Source organism: Erithacus rubecula (genome assembly GCF_903797595.1).
Source record: "Erithacus rubecula genome assembly, chromosome: 1".
Lineage (NCBI taxonomy): Eukaryota > Metazoa > Chordata > Aves > Passeriformes > Muscicapidae > Erithacus > Erithacus rubecula.
Window position 1 is genome coordinate 74,775,140 of NC_136658.1, and position 13,709 is coordinate 74,788,848.

Below are 13,709 nucleotides of genomic sequence, written 5' to 3' on the forward strand. Positions count from 1 at the left end.
AAATACTAAGGAAACCTGTTTTTAATCAAAATCTGTTAAAGGAGCAACAGACTAAGTTGCTCCTAAGCCCTACTATTCTCAACATAGTGCAGTATTCAAAGGAGATGGAGGTAAACCATGGCAAGATTTTTTTTTCCTTCCTAAAGTGCATAGCTCTACAATAAGGTTATAGCTACAAATAGTTTAGGTTGTAATCATTTACAGCATTCAAAATTATAACAATTTACCATTCTACTGAAAAACTTAATAGGAACATGCTTCTTGAAAAGACACACCTTTTTTATGACATAGCAACAATGGCACAGTGGCTGTTGCAGCCACTATATTATCTTGTTGATAATAACCTGTATTTCTATTGTATTAGGTCTTAAAATTATGGAAGATGGATTTGTTTTATTATAAAATACACAAAGGAATGGTATAATTTCTTATATTTTTTTCAGCTACTAATCTCTTATTTAAAACTAGTCCATGGTTTACTGGTTTATGTTTTTGATATATTTTAGGTCTTGCTTTACTCTTCTTTATAAATTCATACAGTACCCCCCTGTATACATATCCTCTTTGAAGTTCAAAGAAAATTATTAGCATTTGAAAGAGTTTTGGATCTATCAAACCTGAAATTTAAGTCTATATGAAAGTCCTTATGAAGGTAACTGTCAGGAGATAGAAAAGAGAAGAAATATGGACATTTTAAGATCAATTCACAGTAAGTAAATCGTTAAGTGTACCTTTTTTATACAAGGAGCTATCTTTTTTCTCTCTCTAGCTACTTTGCAGCTTGTTTCTATCATTAGTAATTTATAGTTTTTAAATGACTGAGTAAACTGCAGGGATACTTCCTCTCCTGGATATCCATTTTTCTATTTGTGGTCTTTCTGTTTTGCATGGCTTTGAATGCAAGAATGTGCTGCATTTTACACCAATTAGATTTTCTGCAATTTTCTATGATGACAAGTAATCAGTATTTTGTTTTTGCCAACAGAATCCATCAATGAGAAAATGCCAGGAGCAAGACAAGTATGATAAATTACTGCAGTGATCAATACCATTATGATTCATTGCACAATAGCACATATTGCATGTATTGCCTCTGTTGTTCCATTACTCTGTGAAACATTTGCTGTGTGCTGTGGACAAGATCCTGATGACAATGACATCATTAACAAATCTTTTGCTAGTTTAGGGGGTTTTTCACTCTCTGTTTAATGACAAAAATATGAATGATTGCAGATTAATTTAGCAAGCAACACCAGATCTTCTTCCAGACTCCCACTGGTTTTCTCTTGTCTGGGAGCACAGGCTGCAGCCTTGGCTGGGGGTCTGACCCACTCACATTGGTGGTGGCTGATGCCACTGCCCAGAGGGAGCTGCTGAAGGGAGAGGCTGCTGTGGAGACCCCAGAGGGCTGCAGAGGTGCTGAGACCTTTCTCCTGGGGCAGGGACAGTCAGCAGGGACAGGACAGCTGCCTGTGAAAGGTGTGCCCAGTGCAGGTCCTCCTGCTGCAGGTGCCTGAGCTGCAGGACATGGTGAGAGGGCTGCATAATGCCTGGGAGACTGAGAAGGGGTTGGATAGCTGGGCCCAAGCACAGCCTTGGTCAAAGAGCCCAAAACTCCCACAACAGCACACACAGCAGGGAGGGAGGGGGGCCAGTAACACAGAACAATGGAAGATTGCAACAGTGAGAACCTAAAACCTTGACGTGCCCTTTCAGAACCACCTCACTGCCTTGCAGGCTGAAAAGGGAAGATTTATCACATCAGGAGAGAGGAGACCTGCAAGAGCTGGAGAGGACCTTTCTTCCAGGGCAAATTGTGATAGGACAGATGGGAAAGGCTTTAAACAGAAAGAGAACAGGTTTAGATGAGATATTAGAAAGAAATACTTAATTGTCAGGGTGTTGAGGCAATGGGATGGGTTGCCCAGAGAAGTTGTGGATGCTCCATCCATAGAAGGGTCCAAGGCCAGATTGGATGGGGCTTTGAACAACCAGGTCTAGTAGATGTTGCTGCCCTATGGAAGGGTGTCATAACTAGATAGTCTTGAAGGATCCTTCCAACCTGAGTCATCCTATGATTCTATGTAAAATTCTATTCTTGGTCCGACTTACAGAAAAAATTAAGTCTTACTCCTAACAATCTTCCTTGTAAAGATGTAGGCCTGTCATGGTGCCTTGCAGATAAGGGGATGGAGTGGTGGCAAATAACAATCCTACATCCTGACTTCAGGGAATTGCAGGATTCCTGTGGTTTTACTGGACAATATGACCACAAAGTGCAAGTGAGAGTAAAAAAGAGAAAGTGAAAAAGAGAAGGCAGTGAGATTTCCTATATGTAGATCATAAGTCCAAAGGCTGTGATGTGTCTGGCAGAGGGAGCTGAACTTATCAGTTCTATTTCTTGTGAGAGTAAATCTTGGCTATTTACAATCAGCCTCAGGTAACTGTGGAAGTAAAACCATGAAAGCATTGCAAGGTAGTAAAGATTTATAACAGTGTAATATTTTTTTGTTTAAAACAGAGATTCATTCTCTCTTTAGTGTATCAGAAATACAACATAACCTCCCCTTACAGTACTAATGCACTTTTGAGAGCCGAATGAATTTCTGAGATTTTAAAATCCAGTCTGCTAGATAGTTCAGGAATTAAAATTAGTGGAAACTAAACTCTCTAAGTAATTTAGCATCTGTGTCAGACTCTACTCCTACCCCAAACGAGCTAAGTAATGAAATAACACAGATGAACATATATTTCCTATATTGTTAAGCTTATTGAGAAACAGTGCATGTGCCAAGTAGCATGAAATTTAATAATCTGTTATTTATTTAATTATTTATATATTTATTAGAAGTATTTCCTGGGCATGTAATGGAAATCTGAATCAATGCAGAAATGGGATTATGAGCACAGAATTTTGAAATCCCTGAGGCAGGCATGAAGATACACACACATCGATTTTCATGACAGAAATATCTGCAGAAAGACTGTTCTTTCTGATGGAATATTGCAATGAGTTCCCACTTTCCTACAGAAAAATCTCTTATGTGAACCTTGTACTAACTCCTTGATATTATTGCATATCACAGCATCACATGGTGTTGTAGCAATTTTTTTGCATTCCAAGTCACATACCCAAAATACAGACAGGCATAATTGGTATCTCCTTAGCAGTACGTAATTATACTTTAAAGCAATATTACTGTAATCATCTTAACATTTACTAAAAAGAAATACCCCACTGCAGTTTAGCCAACTCAATTTTTTTGAGGGCAAGCTTGTAAACAATACAGTCAGAAGGCCACTGAAATCCAAATATAAAATGATTAAGTTTAAAGATATGCAAAATTTGACGTTGAGGTTTTGGTATGAGCCCACATCTAAATTAAATGAAAATTCTTATGGTTGAACACAGATTTATAACCCTTTTAAGTGTTTCTTTTAAGGCTGTTTAACTTACACTGTAACTCAAAAGCACTTCAGTCTCAAAAGCACCTAATTGAAAATACACTTTTAAGAACTACTCCTTCCCTTCCCTTCCCTTCCCTTCCCTTCCCTTCCCTTCCCTTCCCTTCCCTTCCCTTCCCTTCCCTTCCCTTCCCTTCCCTTCCCTTCCCTTCCCTTCCCTTCCCTTCCCTTCCCTTCCCTTCCCTTCCCTTCCCTTCCCTTCCCTTCCCTTCCCTTCCCTTCCCTTCCCTTCCCTTCCCTTCCCTTCCCTTCCCTTCCCTTCCCTTCCCTTCCCTTCCCTTCCCTTCCCTTCCCTTCCCTTCCCTTCCCTTCCCTTCCCTTCCCTTCCCTTCCCTTCCCTTCCCTTCCCTTCCCTTCCCTTCCCTTCCCTTCCCTTCCCTCTCTGCCAATCAAAAGGTTTAGGGTTTAAATGCCAAAAAAGGCATGAGCAACATGTAGGGAATTTGCACTGTGAAAGAAACCTGGAAGAAATAAACTGAAGGATGTGTGAAGGATGACTTTTAAGGCAGAAATACTGCACTGTTTCTATGACTGGTAAAGCAAAATCACATTTAGCAAAAATTCTGCATGCCACATCAAACCAAAGGCTACTGCAAAAATACAAAATAAAAAAAATTACAAACCAAAATGGCAACATTCTTGGTCTGGGTGTTTTATCTATTTTTGCTTTTTCAAATTAAACTGCATTTTATGCATTCCCTTATCTGAGAGCTAAAGCTGGTGACAGGATGGCTTCCAAAGCATTAGAAGATAAAGCATTTATAAAAAATAAATAGTGAACTGTTTGTAAAGGCCTCAGGTTTCTTGAACTTTTGGTGAAACAGAAAATTTGCAAGGACTTTCAGGAACTGCATGATTTTCAGTCTGCAATTACCAGTGGAGTGGCAGTTCAGAAATTGCATATGATGCTCCAGTCATGGTTCTTTTGCTGCTCTGGGTGGCAGCAGCTGGCAAAGCTCTGTGTTGCTCAGGCATGATTAGATGACAGCCGTGCATGGAGTTCTTAATTGAAAATGTGGTAAACCTCTGAGTTCCTTGCTTCAGCTTATTGAAGATAGCAACATTCATATGGGTTCAAAGAGATAATAATTTCATGGAAGGGTAAACTAGTGGTTTTCTAACTACACAGAAACCACATCAATCTAAGGAGCTGAAAACAGTTGGAAGCTTGGAGCATATTAGAAAGAAATACTGTTCTCATTGTTCAGGCACTTGCCAAAATAATATTTTTTGAGTGCACAGTTGTTTGCAACACATATCTGCATTTCTTATCTCTTTGATATAGTAGATGATATCCTAAAAGCAGGAGATTTTGCCATTTTTAACAAAGTTAGTGATTTCACAAATGTTGAAACAAGGGCAAAACAGTGAGTTTTGTCTGCTGCCAGAACCCTAGAATTCACTGTGCTTGTGGAAGTGCTGGTAATTTTTTCTGAGCAAAAGGATATTGCCTAAATGGTGTTCCAAAGTAATGTCAGTCGAATTGAAAACAATGCAGGTCTTTGGTTTTACTTCTAAGTCTCAAAAATATTAATAGTGTACACAGACACACACACACCAAATTGGAGCAATCACATTTTTGAGTGATAAGGTAATTACAAGACAGAGTTATGATGCAAATAGCTGCTCCCCTCATATAAGTGAAAATATCAGTCTAAAAGTTACAGTCTAAAAGTGTTGAAAAGCTGTTGAAAGCTTTAGAAATTAAGATAGTAAAAGGAAGAATTCATGCCTGTCAGAAAACCGAAAGCAAGGTTTATCTCAAAATGGCAAGAATATCCTGGCAAATAGAGATAATAACAGTAAATGATCAGAAGGGAGAACAGCAACCATTCCATAAATTCAGTGGTTTGGTTTTACATGCAGTGTATGTCTGCTGCCTCTATGAATTCATGCAGTTTATTTAAAAAAAAAACAAGAACAAAAGGTTAATTCTTGTCTTTATCTGGCACATCAGGCAGCTGAATATGCTTCAGATTTAGAAAGACTTTTCACATTAAAAGGGACTATAAAAATTACAGGAAAATGCTTTTGGTGTTCCTGGGGACTGTAAAGCATTCCATTCTGAATATGAGATACTAACAGAATACATATATATATATATATATATATATATATATATATATATATATATACATATAGCCATGTAGTCAACTTCCAACATTCATGTTGAAATCTACATGAAACCATAATGAAAAATTTATTTTACTTTTGCAGACTCCAAAATGAAATTATAAATAGACATCAAAGCATTTGTTCAAAAGAGTAACTGATTACTATTTAAAAACTGATCTCAGTATGATATATTCAAATACACTTTTATATGCTGTAAAGTGACATATCACAGGTTCCAATGAAAGTAGTTGTCCTCCAACACTACCTTTGATTTTAGTAGGGGCTTTTTTAATTTGGGTTTGTTACTTTAATGCCAAATTGAAGAAAAATTGTAATGCATGCTAAACATTCATAAATACACATGGATTCTGGATTTTCTACTTTGTTAGAGGCTGCAGGATCCAGGGAACCTGAGGACCCAGGGGCTTTCTGTCCCTGCCAGCTGACTCTGGGCATTCCTGCAGCTCTGCTCTCCAGCTATGGCCAGCAGTGACCTGAGCAGGTTGTGGGAGTTTCCACTTGTCAGTCATCCTCTCATTCTCACTGGACCTTTGGGATTAGAGCATTTAGTCTTTAATCAGGTCATAAAATACACAACAATTTTCAGAGCTGCTGTAATCTGATAGCATTATAACATGTTTGTTTTTGAGGGGTTTTTTGCAGAAAGGGAGAAGAAAAGGAAAAAAACTGTGGAAACATCAATTTTTATTAAGGGAAGCCTCATTATTTGCTGTTCCTAGCTGATCTTACTGTTCCTAGTCACAGTGCTCCTTGGGGCAGTTTGAATCTTCCACAGCTGCTCCTGGCAACACTCAGCCACGTACATCAGCTTCTTCTTACCAGCAATGAAAGTGAGTAGTGGAAGATTTTAAAATAATGGGAATAAGTTGGAAAGTATAGGTAAATGAAGGGATAAAAAATAGATAATGGAAATGAAAGAAAAGTTTAATTATTATCACACACACATTTACTTTACTGCTACAATGACTTTCTTGATTGCAGACATTCATGTTCATCAAACAGTGGGCCTAGCAAACAGTAACCAAACAGGATAAAATCATTATCAATCAGATCCTCAACCTCATCACATCATGACATGACATAATAGTTTTTCAGAAGAGGAATATAATATGAATAGCTTTTTTTCCCCAAGCAAATAATTTGAGAAACAGCAATTACATTTTCCAACCTCTCTTCATGGGGACTGCTAATGTCTTTGATGTCAGTCTTTCCATTACATCTCCTTTCAAGCTTCAGAAATATTTTATGCATGAATACCACAGAATCTGTTCAGGAAATGTTTTTTTATTAAATATATATGTCATTTTACTAAGTTCATAGTCATTTTATGTTCACTTTCTGTAGGTATACTTATACCAAAATGTAATGGCAAAGCTCTTTTTGAGTCACTTGAACATCAGTTCAAATTGTCCACAGAAAAGACTTGAAATGAAAAGGCTGAGCTAGAAAGCTGAGTGAGGATTAGGTTGGTGACACCAAGAAGTTTGGTCCACCAGCAGGACTTGCAAGGTGTGGATCTGGTTCTTGTTGCTGTCAAAACTCAGCCACCATCAGGTATTCATTCTTCACAAAGTCCTTGAAAGTAAATTATGCTGGGGAAAGAGGAGATAAATTGTCCACTTCAAATACAAGTCTGCACGTGGACAGAAACTCAAAGGCATATTGTGCATCAGAGAAAGTGGCTCTAAGCTGTGCAAATCTACAGTGAAGGTGGAAATATCAATTTAGAGACATTAAAAATGGTGGTCAGGCTCAGCCAGGGTCAGGACTTGTCACAGTGGGAAAACACACTGTAGAACTACAGGTATGAGAAAACACCCACTCCTTAATGTTTCCACCAAAGCCAAAGCTTTGGATCCCCCTGTGGCAGCCAGTCCATGCAGAGATGACTCTAACACAGACTGACCCAGATGTGCTACTCACTTTTTTCTCCAGCCAAACAAGCAGATCAGTTACCTTCCACTTCACTCCTGTAATTTGAAACCAATTTGTAGCCATTCCAAGCTATTATAGCAAACTTCACATCTGGCAACTTTAATAATAAGCAGAAAAAAGTACTTTATTTACTGCACTCAGTTTTAGACTTGCCATAGGTACTTAAATCTCAATTGGACAGCTGCTTCCACACACGCCCAGTTTGAAGGAATGGAAGTGACAGGTGGCAGTAGCAGTAATTTTTGCTTCCATCAGGCTTCCTGCAACTCTAAGTGGTTTTGATTAATGCCTGTGCTTAGCACTTTCTCTCCAAGTTCTCTCATATATCAGAGCAATCTGATTGTGAGAATGAGTAAACAACCATTCATTTCACCATATAGATAATTTCTAGACACCTCTAAATTCAGGAATAGGTAAAATAAGTAATTTTAAGGACAAGAACATTGGGTTCTTTGTGAGTTTTATGTACACTGCTTATCCCACACTTGGTGTTTTATCTTCCTCAGGGGAAATTCCCAGAAGTAGGCTCTTCAAAGGAGATCTTGTTCCATAACAAAAATTCTGAGAAGACACGCATTTCCACCCCCACCTCCAGATCCTATACACTCATTACAGAGTATACCACTGCCAAAATTATTCTTTCATCTGCAGTGGGTGTTGTAATTGGAAGCAAGGTGCATAGCCCTTAAATAACATGCTGCAATAATTCAGTCCATTATTAAAAACTGTGTTATATGACATTCTCAGGAAGAGACAGGAAAACCTTCCAAAGGACAATCTTTTAGGTCTGTTAATTTAAAACCATTGCTTCTTAAAAAAAGAATGCCGTTTTCCTTGGCTCTACACTTCATATCCTCTGATTCTCAGACCTATTTATCACAAGATTTTGACAGAAAGTTTGGAGAATCTAATCTAAAAGTTTCTTCAGTGGAAGAATCTCACACTTTGAAGGCTTTCTGCCAGTCAGTAATCCCTATTATGTTCTGAAGACTCCCATGGTTTCCTTCAACATCTGCCTCCAGAAATAACAATCCCTTTAGGTAGAGAATTTTGAAAAGCAGTAAGTTGAACAGTGGATACAGCCAACTACTTTCAATTTAACAATTTTTTTTGCTTTGCAAGGATTATCCCAAATTACTGCATTATTGAAAAAAGAAAATTGGATTCACTGCCATGACACTAACATTACAAGCTCACTGGTTTTACTGGTGTCATTTGAACCTGGCATCAGTTTTATATTATTCTTCTTGGTTGACACCAATTCCTTTTTCTAGTATAGAGTGAGACTTTCTTATTCAAAGGAAATGCACTAGAAAAGGTAGCTATCTTTAGAAAATTCTGTCCATGAGATCCCCTAAGAAGAGCTTCTTTGTGAAAACAGTTTCATGAGCAGCTTGTGAAATTTTCTTCTCTTCCAAAATGTATGTAGTTAGGCAGCAAGACATGCCCATTGTGTCTTGAGCTTTTATGTTCAGGAGGACTTTTCAATATTCTGGTCCTAAAGGCTTTGTACATCAATGAATGTTTAAGGTTGGTGTTTAATCTGCTGGCTGAATTGCCTAAATTTCTGGTGCAAAATGTCTTGCATTAACTTTGTGATGAATAACAGAATAAAATCAATTGGATTATACATTCTCATCAGCTGTACTTTGTATAATGTTCATTTGTATTGAGTTTATACTACTTGAAAACACTGTGACCAAGGGCAAAGGTGGGACAAGAGGGTCTTCAAAGGGTGACAGCAAGTGGCAGCTGAAATGGAGGGATCAGGCCAATTAGTGCTGCTCAGACTACCTACACTACCTACATTCTGCTGTCTTTTTCAGACCCCATCATCTTGCCAAAGGTTACTAGAACTAATTATAAATCAGGTATCCACTTATACACAAAAAATCAAGCTTTCTTCTTGGTTGTTTTAACCCATTTTCTTTCTCCTCTGGAAGCCATGCCAAAATTTCTACATTTTCATGGAGATAATTAAAATATATATTTATTTGGACTTTGTGCTTCTTTTAACAAGAAATATTCCACCTTCAGAAAGTTGGAGCAAAATTATATCTTACACTCATAGTACATTAATCACAATGATTTTAAAATAATATATAAAGATGTTACATATTATATACAGATATTAAAACTATTGGCACACAAAAAAATCTCACTGTATTCTGAAACAAAGAAAGACATTTAAAATATTAAGTTCCAACTTTTTCTTCTGTTTGCTTTATGTTGCCTCAGCAGAAATGCTTTCATGTGGTGCTAGGGAAGGTTTATATTGGATATTAAGAAAGGTTTACTCACTGAAAGGGTGGTCAGGCATTGGAACAGGCTGTCCAGGGAAGTGGTGGAGTCACCATCTCTGTAGGTATTTAAAAGTTGTGTAGATGTGGCACTGGGGACATGGTTTGGTGGTGGATTTGGCAGTGCTGGGTTAATGGTTGGACTCAATGGTCTTAGAGGTCTTTTCCAACCTAAATTGTTCTATGATTTGATGCTACCTGATTATTTTCCTAATTTCAATGTGAATTATTATGTAAGTATTAGGTTTGCATCAAAAAGTTATAAGCAGTGTGGAAAAGTAGTTTGATATTTATATTTGAATGCAACTTATCTAAATCAAGAATGAGATCAAAAATAGATATTTTGTCATTAAAAAATTTTAAAATGGTACATTCTGACTTTTAAAATGTCATTGAAATGCATGTTGAAAAAGAGTAAAAAGCAGTTTATGTAAAAAGGAGGTTTTAAATGGAAACTGCTCTAGGAATTTTTTTAAATCTCTTGTTCCACCTAGAAAGCACATTTATTAATTGCTTTGAGTTAGCAGAGAAAACCATTTATACAGACATACACATAACATACATATATATGTGTATGTGTGCACATTATGTTCAGCATATATAGTCAGCATAAGAGACTAAACACAACTATCCTCTGGAACTAGGATAAAAGAAAACAAATTTTTGATAGATAAAAGTGATTACCAGAAAAATAGAAACAAAATACTGCTTTTCACTAATAACTAAAGGATCCCATCACAGGATGCCTGGAATGTCCCTAAATTAGATTTTGGTGCCTCAGTCCCATCCACAGACTCAGCAGTGATCAATCTTCTACGACCCTAAAATCAATAGTTACTCCTACAAATAGCACAGAAGGTCCCATGACAGCATGGGCTGGGCTGCAGGCACACTTGTTGTGTATGAAAAACTGAGCAGAACAAAGAAAGAGAAAGGAGATCAGGAGAGGTTTGTGTGCTCTGCATCTTGCTCTAGTAACTAATACCTTATGCTCAAATACTGTTGTTTCAATTTTCCAATAAACATGGCATAATATTGTCAGTCAAACAAAGCATTGCTCGGGTAATGTTGGTTTATGAGACGTGGTCTTAAATTGAAAACACAATACTGGTCCATGACAGCCCCAAGAGGTCATGTTGCAGGCTGCAGCACGGTGAACCTCCACTTCTCAGGAAATACATGAATATATATTTGAATATATGAGCTATATTTAAATATATGAATATACGCACTCAGTGAGCGCATTATACAGATAAATTGATGTTTCATGTTTTTTGCAACAGAACTGTAAACGCTTATCAAGTGGGACATTATTAACCACATAAATGACATTTGTTGAGGTGTTTTCCTGTGCTCAGTCTAGTCAGTAGATCTGGCAGCTATCCTCATTTCCTTCTCATGTGTTTTTTTTCCTAGTGGCAAATTCCATCCGCTCTGTGGCACCACAGTTGCCAAATGCTCCTGGCCTGGCATTTCACGCCAGTGCATCCTTTGAGATAGCAGCAGGATGCCCACAAGGAGCCCATGTACTCAGGATACCCTGAGCCTCCAGCAGCCTTTTGCTGAGCCTGTGCAAAGGCAGGGACACAGCTGGGTCACCTTCAGCACAGCAGAGCAATGCAGACTGGCTGAGTGCTAATAAATAATGTCCACAGCTGCTCTAGGAATATTAAGCTGCACTTTCAATTGCCTGGCTCACTTTCTTGCAGCTCAAGATATTTACTTGAGATTTGTGCTATCACATCCAACATTTCTGAAGCCAGTTCTTTGCACAAACTGGATTTATGCCCTTCCCCATGAAGCTGATTTTTAGTCCTTCCTCAGATTTCTCTTTCCATAGCCTGCTTCTGACCAGTCACCCTGCCTTTATCATCATACTCCAGGAGTATTCCACTAAAAAAAAAAACAAAACAAAACAAAAAAAACCCTTAAGCCTTTAGGTGGGGATAATGCCTAGAATGTTTGCAAACTGCCCCTCTCTCTCCCTGTACTGGTAACCCCATATCTTTTGTTTTCCTCTTTTAATCACTATGACTCAAAAAGCACTTTCTATTCAATGTAACTTAAAAAATATAAGGCAATTGCAGGCTATAGCTTATCTTACCTTTTGGCAGTTCTCACACTATGCCAATGCTCTCTGACCTCTGATGCTGAAGGTGATTTAAGTTAATTTATGGTTACTTTGCTGTGAAGCAGCCTGGCGTGCTCACACATATTTAATGTTTTCAGCTCTGGAGGAAATTTCTTTCAGGTGACAGTAGCCATTTGAACCACTTTTGGTAGAGCAGAGTGAACATGACTGTTAACACCAGCTGGTGTTCAACAATTTGGTAAATCAGAGGGGCAACTTTAGGCTGGCACCTGGCAAAAGTAGATGGGAAACAGTATTTTATCTAAACATTGTGCCCACTCTCTAAGAGTCTAAAAATTTAAGCAAAGTAAATTAGAACTCAATCTATCTGGTGACATTGGTAATATACATTATTTACATTTCTGACACAGAATTACTTATCTTCATCTGTTATCATACAGTGAATGCTGGAGGAAGCTCCAGCAATAAAGAAGACAGAAGTACATATTCTGCTCATTCAATTAAAAATTAACAAAGAGGTTTGTTTTATTAATGTCAAAGCAAACACACTAATTCCTGAAGGAAAAATCTTACATCTATCATTGATGAAAAAAACGGCACGAGGAAAAAATATGTATAAAATTAGAGCCAAGGACTTCAAAAGTGGCTAGCTAGTCTAATTACAATTTTAAAAGTGGTGTTAAATAATTTTTATTTTCATTTATAAAACTCTGAGAAGCTGAATTATTGATATGCTATACTACTGCAGAATGTTTTCCAGCCGTTTTGCTTAGATGAAAATAAAGCCCATGCTACACTCTCACATCCCAAATCTGAGCACTGTGACAGCTGTCTAACATTCCTAGCAGATCTTTAGGCATCTTCACATAATAAAGAACATCTCCAGCAACTACAGCTAGAAAAACATCTGCTCCTATAAGAAAATATTTTCCCAAACAAAAGACCTCTTAACTGTGTTTCTTTCTAGTGCTTCTTCAGCCAAGCAGTCTTCTGTGTGTGTGTGGTGTTCCAGTTGCACTCTTCCTCCCCAGGCTGTGAATCACTGCAAACAGCTGATTTTCAAGACTTAATAGGCATCACAACAAGAAAATTAAGTCTTCATTTGCATAGTTGCAACAGGGGACTTCCTATGTTTTTCTGATAAATACAGGGTACCTTGGCATTGTGATGCCTTCACTTGTTAATTTTTACAGCATCATTTGTATATTTAGGTATCTTTATACATGCCAAAAATTTTCTTTTTTTTTTTTTTTTTTTTTTTTTTTTCTTTCTGCCCAGGTGGTTTGGAGTAGTTTTTCTCAATTCAGCAGTTAAACAATTGTTCCATCAGTCTCCAGCAAGAAGTCCCCCTGCACTGTTCTTCCTCTCCCCTCCAGGTGTGGGTAGTTCCCAGCTCAGGAGGAAAATGGATATTGCCTGTGCTATTTTAGAGACATTTGACATCACATCCTGACATGTCCTTTTGAAAAGAAAATTGCTCTGCATAGTTAATTTTATTACTTTCTGGGATTACTAGTGTGTTCTGCACTAGAAATCTCAGTCTGTAATTCAGAAAATGTTAAAATCAGCAAGGTTTTTGCAGGTATTTCTCCACATTTTCAACAGATCTGAGTTATTTCAATTTGATATTTTTCGTTTTATGTACATATGAACAGAGCTTGAGATCTATCACAGAGTGTTTACTTTCACAATGCTTTCAAGACAAACAGTGCCCCTCATCCAGCCTCTCTGTGGATGGGAGATGAGAAACTTGTTCAGCTCATTCAAAAAGTCCTGGACAA

At 37.7% G+C, this 13,709-nt stretch overlaps 2 long non-coding RNA genes across 3 annotated transcripts in view; one reads left to right on the top strand and one right to left on the bottom strand.

Annotated features, from left to right (window-relative positions):
- LOC306798507 overlaps positions 1 to 9,577 on the top strand; it is a 29,806-nt gene extending 20,229 nt beyond the window's left edge. Inside the window, exons 3-6 of one of the 2 annotated variants that reach the window (XR_013773368.1) lie at positions 6,244 to 6,431; positions 7,018 to 7,155; positions 8,404 to 8,957; positions 8,999 to 9,577. This is a non-coding gene — a long non-coding RNA (uncharacterized lncRNA). Of the gene's footprint in view, positions 1 to 6,243; positions 6,432 to 7,017; positions 7,180 to 8,403; positions 8,958 to 8,998 lie in introns of those variants that run through there. The other variant, XR_013773369.1, reaches the window with a different exon arrangement.
- LOC306798516 lies at positions 7,525 to 13,181 on the bottom strand. The gene is made up of 3 exons (XR_013773374.1): positions 11,958 to 13,181; positions 11,560 to 11,729; positions 7,525 to 7,571 (listed from the first exon to the last, which is right to left on the bottom strand). It is a non-coding gene; the product is annotated as an uncharacterized lncRNA (long non-coding RNA).
- Positions 13,182 to 13,709: the final 528 nt, after the last annotated feature.